At 38.4% G+C, this 8575-nt stretch overlaps 1 long non-coding RNA gene across 1 annotated transcript; it reads right to left on the bottom strand.

Annotated features, from left to right (window-relative positions):
* Positions 1–1196: 1196 nt before the first annotated feature.
* Positions 1197–5837, bottom strand: LOC149840415 (uncharacterized). The gene is made up of 6 exons (XR_016431556.1): positions 5694–5837; positions 5362–5530; positions 5140–5230; positions 4907–5039; positions 4095–4152; positions 1197–1498 (listed from the first exon to the last, which is right to left on the bottom strand). It is a non-coding gene; the product is annotated as an uncharacterized LOC149840415 (long non-coding RNA).
* Between the last annotated feature and the right edge of the window lie 2738 nt (positions 5838–8575).

Genomic DNA, 8575 nt, shown 5'->3' with positions numbered 1-8575 from the left:
TGGGATGCTGTTTGTTCACAGCGTCAGTGTGACCTGTGACCGATTACTGTTCATAGGACACTCTGACCTGATATGCACTCTTTTATTCAGAGAAACCCGGGCACCTTAGCAGGTAAAGCTCAGCTCAACCCTCTAGGGAGTAAAACTCGGTGGCTAGGACCCTCGCCCCCAGGGCCTATGCTGGGTGTTGGCTTACACAAGGGAAGTATAGCACATGACAGCCGAGGCCGTCTCCAACTAGGCAAACCCACTAATCTCAAATTGGCATTGGATCCTAATCAGTCCTTAAGTTTCCTGCATCAGGTCCAAAACCGATACTGACAACATTGGTACAACCAACACTTGAACCCTCGGGATCCTACCAGATTAGCTTGGAATATCCAAGTACCATTATCCAAATCATGAGTGGGTTTGGATCTTTACTAGTCTGAACTGGTAAATTGTCCGCCCATTGTTGTTTTTTTTGAAAGGCAAGCTGGGGTTAGGCAGACCCCTACCAGTTATACAACTATACCATTGGGTTTTGAAGCTGCAACGTCCCAACACAAGGTGACGTGCACTAGCTGCTCCTACCGGACAAGCGGATCCTCCGTTGGTGTCTGAACTCATTGTTGTTGCCATCGTTATTCAATAGCAATGGATTGCCCGTGACAGAAGATCAATCTCTTATAGTATTTTTTCAATGTAAAAATACGAATTTATAAAGTAAATTTCGTACATGGTAGACTGTTGATTTTTCAATCTCCGTAAAATCATGCAGATCACATGTGGAGGACCAGATGGGAAAAACATTAAAAATATTATACTATTTTACTAAGGGGTTCCTTACCAACGACAGTAGCAAACACCAACCCTTGAATATGCATTTAGAAAGCAGAGTTGGCAGAGATAGTAATTGCCAATTCCACCAATTACAAGGCTTTTACTTTTTCCAGCTCTACAACTCCCATCGACACCCAACTCTTCAAAAATAAAAAATAAAAAATAAAAAATCCCACAGATACCTAGCTCCCAAATAACCATCTGAAATCGTAACAATAATGACTAGTAATTTGCTTTAACAATATTAGAGCATAGCACAACAAAGTGTTCCAAAATGAGCAAAGGTTGCAGATTATTTTAAATAAAAGAGAGAGAGAGAGGTGTGAAAATAGATGTATTTAAATATACAAAGTTGAGCAAAAGAGAGAGAGAGGTGTGAAAATAGATGTATTTAAATATACAAAGTTGAGAAATAAAGTATCATATAGGGTAAGGCCATCAACATTGGATCAAAAGCTAGGCTAATGCAGTCAAGCAACTAGAAAAAAAGAACTAAGTTAATGACAATAACTATAAAGGGTTCCAAGCATCATCATCATCGATCCTTATCCCGCCTTGTTGGTGTATAATACGCTTTAGGAAGAAAATAAATGTTAACATTTAGGCGTGAGCAGCCTCCAATGACTTCTTGTCCTCGTGGTCCGCGGCATGCTCATACGGCAAGGTGGAAGTCAGCCTGAGAAAGGAGAAGGATGCACAATTACTAGGGCCAGACTGTACTGGTTCATCTCTTTGTGAATATGAGCATGCAAAACACATTTGGTTGCGGACTTACCCCCACCAAAAAAGCAAAGCAGGAAGGGAAATGAAGACAGTGGTTAGTGGGTGGGCTGTCAACTTCTCCACTAGAGATATGCACCTCTACCTAAAAAGAACTACAATATGGTAACTCTGTGGGCCTCGAAATATCAAACGAGTATCTTCCTGCATATCCGCATGTTTCCGCTCATGCGAAACTTCAACACTTTTTAATTAATAGCTCACATCAGTCACGGGGTATCATCCACAACTCGTGATCCATTATTTTATCAATGGGTTAATACACGAGAATCCTCTCTCTCTCTCTCTCTCTCTATATATATATATATATATATATATATATATATATATATATATAGCAACCAAACATGTTTGCTGGTATGAATCAAGATTTTCATAGGTTTTTTTGCAAATCTAATACTATAGATACACTTGCGTGGTCCATTTTGCTAGAAATCGACTACTGGATCATCGTAATTGGATAAAAAAATGTAATTTTTTATGCTTAATATTTATGAAAATTTTAAGCCATTGATTTTCAATCCTTAAAACATCCTAATTGAATGATCCAAGAATCTATGTCTATAAAACCAAACGTCTTGATCATGTCCATACTATATAATTTTTGAAAAAAAAAACCCTATGAAAATCTTGGTTTATACCAGCAAACATTTGGTTGGTAAATAAAATTTTAGTTACCCTATATAATAGTTCAGTACCATATAGAATGCGGTGGTACACATTCTTTCTTTTTATAGATCCAGACACAAAATGGTAAATCTGGCATCAAGTTTTAATACACAGTAAAATTTTATTTTTGAGATAAAAATCAACAACTCAAAATTCATGAAAATAAAGGTATTTTAAAAATAATATAAAATTTTATATTTTAGTGAACTTTAACACAAAAATAATAAATAGAACATGCTAAACATAATCCAATGGTCAGATTTTGCTTTTGGAGCTTAGATCTATGTAAATTAAGTATGTACCACCACAAGCTGCCACCATGAGGAATGAAAACCTACCAAACCTACCCAAGAAACATTTTATCAGATTTTTGGTGTTTTTTCAAATGTGCATGTTTTTATAAGAATCAGTTCTTGGAGCATTTGATTCCGATGCATAGATAGGTTTTTACAGTGTTTCAAAAATCAACAACCTACAATTTTCATAAATTTTTGAGGCTCTAAATACCATTTTTTCATCCAAAATGCATGATTTTCTAGTAAATCAATCATGCTCAACACATCTATAAGGTCAGAATTTCGAAAAAACACTGTAAATCTGATAAAATGTTTTTTAGTGGATAGGTTTGGTAGGTTTTCTAGTGGGTAGGTTTTCGTTCCCCAAAGGTTAACCCTCCGCGGGATTCCAAACCGACACCCATGGTTAAGGTACAATGATTTGATCAATTTTGTTTTAGCAACAGGACGAAAACCAACTCGCTCACTGTGTTTATTGGCATAAAACTCCAAGTTCCCTTTGTCAACCAGGAAATATACCCAGCTTCACTCTTAATGCAAAAGACGTGCACTAATGCACGGTGACATTCGCGAATCGCCCATACTAGATAATCAAGAGATTGGGCAAACAACTTAAAAATCTTGTTTAACAAAGGAACATAAGATGACATAAAATGATTTTTTTTAGGGAAGAATGAATTATTTTTTTAAAGAAAAAGATGGTTGAAGAAAAAAGAGCAGGTATTTGAAATGCATTTAGGTAAAAGCATATACTTAAATGTAACAGCACAGATGTTTTGGGCAGTTCTTTTTAAATAGCTGATAAGTAGGGGGTATTTTTTTTAATTTTGCTTTATGTATAAATACTAAAATATAATCTAACTTCAAAAAGAAAGAAAAGATCACATGGTTCAACCTACTTGAGCATAATCGGTCGGTAGGAATCCACTCATTGATATGTTGTGCGCACATCCGTAGCAGAGAGTTAGCAAGATCCGAATCAAACCCGCCCCAGTTACAAGGATTAGGCGATTATGTCATGGGTTACCTGCTCATTGTAATGATATGTCTCTTCAATCTCAGCATCATTAAATATAACACTCGGTTGTTACTACTTGATCAGTCATCACAAAACTACCACTGTCACGGAAAGAGAATGGGGATTTTAAATTGGGCTTTTATTCCATGATTTTTTGTATGAATAACAGCAAAGCCATAGTAAAACGACAAAGTATGTAGACTTCCCTTCCTGCACAGTACAGAGTTGAATCCCAATGGGTCTAATGACTACAAAATAAGAAGACCAAGGCCTTCTAACCATACCCATGTGGCTAGATTGGTGTCAAAAGGGACATGATAAGATGAATAAACTAAGAGGCCAGCAACTCCCAACTTGTATTAGCCTAATCTCATAAAGAGGAATGGTACTACTCATAAATCTAAGCTATAATATGAAATGTTGAAATGGGAAATGACCATCAATCTCAGAGAGCATGAGTGTGAAGAAAAGTAACCAAACACAGCAGGATGGATCAGACGCAAAATTACCTGTCCTTCCTCTTCTCTAGAAATCTCTGCAGTGACTTTCTTCTTTTAATTGGAAGGTCTGTAAATGCATTAAATCCCCACATTCAGCCAAACATATGGTTATATAAAAGTATGTTCCGAAAGCAGATTTCCTGGAATCATATCTGGGGGAATTCTTTTGGAGGCATGTTTTCCCTTAATTCCGATTCCATGGAATTAAGAATTTTCTGTTGATGATACCAACATCCAGAGGCGGAGCTGGGGGGGGGGGTCAGTTAATTTTTTTTTTTTTTTTAAAAGCCCAGTCCTAGCCCAGCCCTGACTGTAGCAAAGAGTTTGATTTGTCCATATGAAATAGATTTTTATTAATAATTGTAGCCATTTTTTATTTTATCTCAAAAAAAAAAACTTTTCGGGGGCGCTGCCCCCGAACCCCCGACTATCACACCATTTTTTTTTTGGCTACACCCCTGTTTGCGCCCCCTCACATGAATCCTAGCTACGCCACTGCCAACATCTAAAAATAAGAAAAAGAACACACGACAAAGAATGCCGGTGCCTCAGGAAAGATGGTCTGTTTCATGCAACGAACGACCGGGAATTCTTGATTCCACATGCCATAAGAAAAAGGGCCTTGGCGTTTCCAAAAGGTGATGAAGACATCTTATTTTCTCTTTAAGACAACGTTTCTGATTCCACCAAACAATCTTTCAAATCCCACAAACCAGACATTTTCTTCACCAATTCCCTTTTTCAATTTTTTTAGCATGTTTGGTAATTGGTTTCATGGAATTGGGTTGGACTAAGACGATAAATTTTGAAGGGAGACCCACCTTGGTTTAATTTGTTGAGCATCTGGTCCCTGTTCGGATGGGCAGTTGCCGTGGGTACAGGAGGCGTGGATCCCGATGGAGCTTCTCCCGGCGGATTTTTCCCGTTCGCTGCCAGTTTGATGAGTATCTCAGCCTGTAGAAACCCAGTTTTGTTAGGCAAAGACGGAACTAGTTTTCCAGAACTAAAAAGAAACGAAGAAACAAGAAAGGAAAAGGGGGTTTCGAACAAAAACCTTATCAGAAGGAACGATGAAGACGCTAACCGTCCCGTTGTAAAAAATCGTCAGCGGAGCGGTGCCCGCAGGGCTCTCGGACGAAAACCCACTATAGGAGTCCCCCCCACCCCCACCCAAAAACAAAAAGACACAACAAGAACCAAACCCGCGAAATCAAGAAAAAGATCACACAGAAATCTTCATCTCGAAGAACATCAAAAATTCCAGATCTCGACGTACCCGGACGCCGAACTCAACACCGGAAACAGGGAATTGAAACTCCGGCCTCACGCTGCCGACCTGAACGGCTCCTCCTGCAACATCCGGTCGACCGTTCCGTCTTTAGGCCCATCCCGGAGCACACTCTTCAGTGCCTCGGGGTTGATCCTCGACGCCGTCCTCCGGAACCCTGAAAATTATAGCGCAAAAACAAAAAAAAAAATCATGATCTTCCATGAGTGTTTTAGATCGAGATAAAGAAAAAGAAAAAAAAGGAGTAGAAGAACACTATGAGTAGAACAAGGTAAAAGATAAAAAAAACAGACGGAAGAAGATCGAAGAGACGAACTCACAACGAACAGATGGATCAGAATTGGATAGATTTTTCATCGCCGCCTGAGATCCTAAGAAATCGAGCTCGACGATTTCTTTTGGCATCTTTGTTTGTGTTAACAACAACGGAGCAGGTAAATGCACACACTACACAGCAAGAGCAAAGAACCAAACTATGGTTTGGGCCTCTCCTCTTTGTACAGGAGAGAGAGAGAGAGAGAGAGAAGAAAATAGAAAAAAAAGAAAGAGAAAGAGGGAGAAGGAGGCGCGCGAAACACGTGAGGGAAGACGTCCTCCCAACCCTCGCTTTGAATTTCGTCACGTGAGGTTTTCTGCGCTGATCGTTTTGCACGAGAAGAACCATGAATTGATCCGTGCGTCCACGTGTCGAATTATCATTAGCTTGTATCAGCGTAATTTTCGGTCGTCGTTTTTTGTGTTTTCTGTCATGGGGAGATTTCAGCTGGTGCGGAGTCTAAGATTTTGACGCGTGGCGAATCTCGTGGTTGAGCACGATTAGGTGGAGGGTTTGGTCCGGGGACCGGCTCTTTTGGCTGTTAGGATTTACAGTCGCGAATCTCGGTAAGGGACATTATCGAGGAGGGTTTGGCGGGACAAATATCAGTTAAAATAAAATATTAAAAAAATCATAAAAAATATATATATTTTAAGGGATCAACATTTGACGTGCAGTTGGTATATATATCAAGGTTGTTAAATGTGATGAGGCGAAGCTAGGCGATGAGCCTGTTATGAAGCGAGGCGTCGAGGCGTTGAAGCGTAAGTTTCATGATCAAAATAATAAAATATATAATATTAATAAAATAATAAAAAATTTAAATAAAAACTAATAATAAATGGCATCACAAAGACGAGGATGCAACTCCTTCTAGTGTCAATTGCTAATCGGGAAGGATTGTCAGTCTTCCTCTGCCTTCTCGGAGTACTTTGAGTACTTGGCAGTATTGGAGGTGCTTCAGATTGTGCACTCTCATCATTATGTCCAGTTCTTTTTTCAGATACTACCCTAAGCAGGCGTTCTATCATTCTAGATTTTGGTAGGCTCGTATATTTTCTTTCTTTCCCCATGGCAGCACAAATCACCTCCAGGAGCTCCTGTCAGCTTCATGACTGTAGAAGCTCTGGAGCACCTTCTGGCCATTTTGAGAGTTCATACACTAGCTCTTGTTTTTCTTCCATGGTCAGCTTGCTACATTTTGAAGGATCAAGAACAAAACCTACAGGCATAAGCCCAGCATTAGTTTAAAGAATCCCCACATTTGCAATCCAACGATAATCAAGAACTCAAGATATAGACTAAAACAAAAAATATTTTTTTCCCTGACATTCTGTAGAATTTTTAGTACCATCTTCCAGAACAACATCAATTAAAAACTGGAAGACATGAAATAAAGATTTGGTAGCTAATGAGACATTCAAAAATTAATGAAATTGTGTAGTATAAAATAATTTGTTCAATAAACCAGATAGAAGATAAGTCTGCGTAATAGAAAAGGTACTTCAAGGATCCACAAACTCCAGAATTTAACTATGTGAAGCCAATGATTTTCCTTTCACTTAGACAAGCTCTATTGGGCCTCATGACCACTAGTTCTGCATATCTGATTTAGAGAATGCTTAAAAGGGGGAAATATCCAAATATTAAAACTAAACACGAATGAAACTATCACATTGACTTCACTTGAAGCTGAAAGTCTTAAACAAACACTAGATCACTCGGGCAAACCAAACGGATGAATTAATTCGGTAGGATAGGTAGGAATTTGCAGCATGTTCATTTTGTTGAGTGCTCTGCGTTTCAGATGGCATAACTAAGCAAAAGAACAAATCCGGATTTCTTGTTCATTTTCTTGAGTCGAATTGGATAAGTTGGTTGCTTGTTTGAATCACACTATTCATTTCAAGGCATCTTGCAATAAGTTGTTTGAAGCCTTTATTGTACTGAAAGATATTATACTAAAAAGGCTTATTTTTTTTCCAAATACAATGCTATTAATTGTAGTGGTGCAGCAACCACAATGTATTATAAGACACCATGTCAATGGAGAAGCAAATTTTGTCAAGATAATCCTCCAAATTGTGGATGCAGCTGAATCACTCTGATATATCTCAACATAAAATCGATTCCCACAGAAAGCATGACAAAAAAAGGACATTCATGAACCATTTTAACAGAAAAAGGAAGGTACAATAAATACCCAAAACATAAGAAATCAGGTACCAACTCTAATATGATATGTATATGATCTAATAAGAACAAAAAATGAACACTTGTACGCGAAAAAGGAGAAAGGTAAAAGGTTGACCTCCAGACAGCAACCAATAAACAGTAACATCATGCATGAGGAAGTGTCTGATTAACTGCACCATTCATGCGATGGAGCATTCATGCAGGAGCTAAAACTATATAACCCTTTAAAAACATAGTTTTTTCTCTTCAAAAACAACAGATAATGGTCAACAAAACACATTGTAATCCAACATAAACACCCATATCGTGGAACCAACATAACAAAAGAAGACCACAACCAAAAAAGAAGAACATAAAAGAAAAAGCAAAGAATAAAGGAAACCCACAACCATCAAAAGAGAAAAAAAAACATCCAGCATTGCCAATGTCATGCAACCTTGTCCACAAGCACACAAATACCACATACACCATCATTTTCTAAACAAAAAAAACATGACCAACTCATGCATTCACCCAAGAAAAAACAATGGAAACAAGCAAGGCATCACCCATCAAGCATTGACATTGAAGAAAAAACAAAAAAAAGAAACCAACAAAAAAGCCAAAAAAGCAGAGAGGGAGAGGAGAGAGAGAGAGAGAGGCGCCATGAGGGACGACAACAGCAGTGGCGAGGAGGACGATGATGAAGAG

Source organism: Nuphar pumila, chromosome 4, assembly GCF_984573655.1.
Source record: "Nuphar pumila chromosome 4, dmNupPumi1.hap1.1, whole genome shotgun sequence".
In the NCBI taxonomy this organism is placed as follows: Eukaryota; Viridiplantae; Streptophyta; class Magnoliopsida; order Nymphaeales; family Nymphaeaceae; genus Nuphar; species Nuphar pumila.
This window is presented reverse-complemented; position numbering and strand designations above follow the sequence as displayed.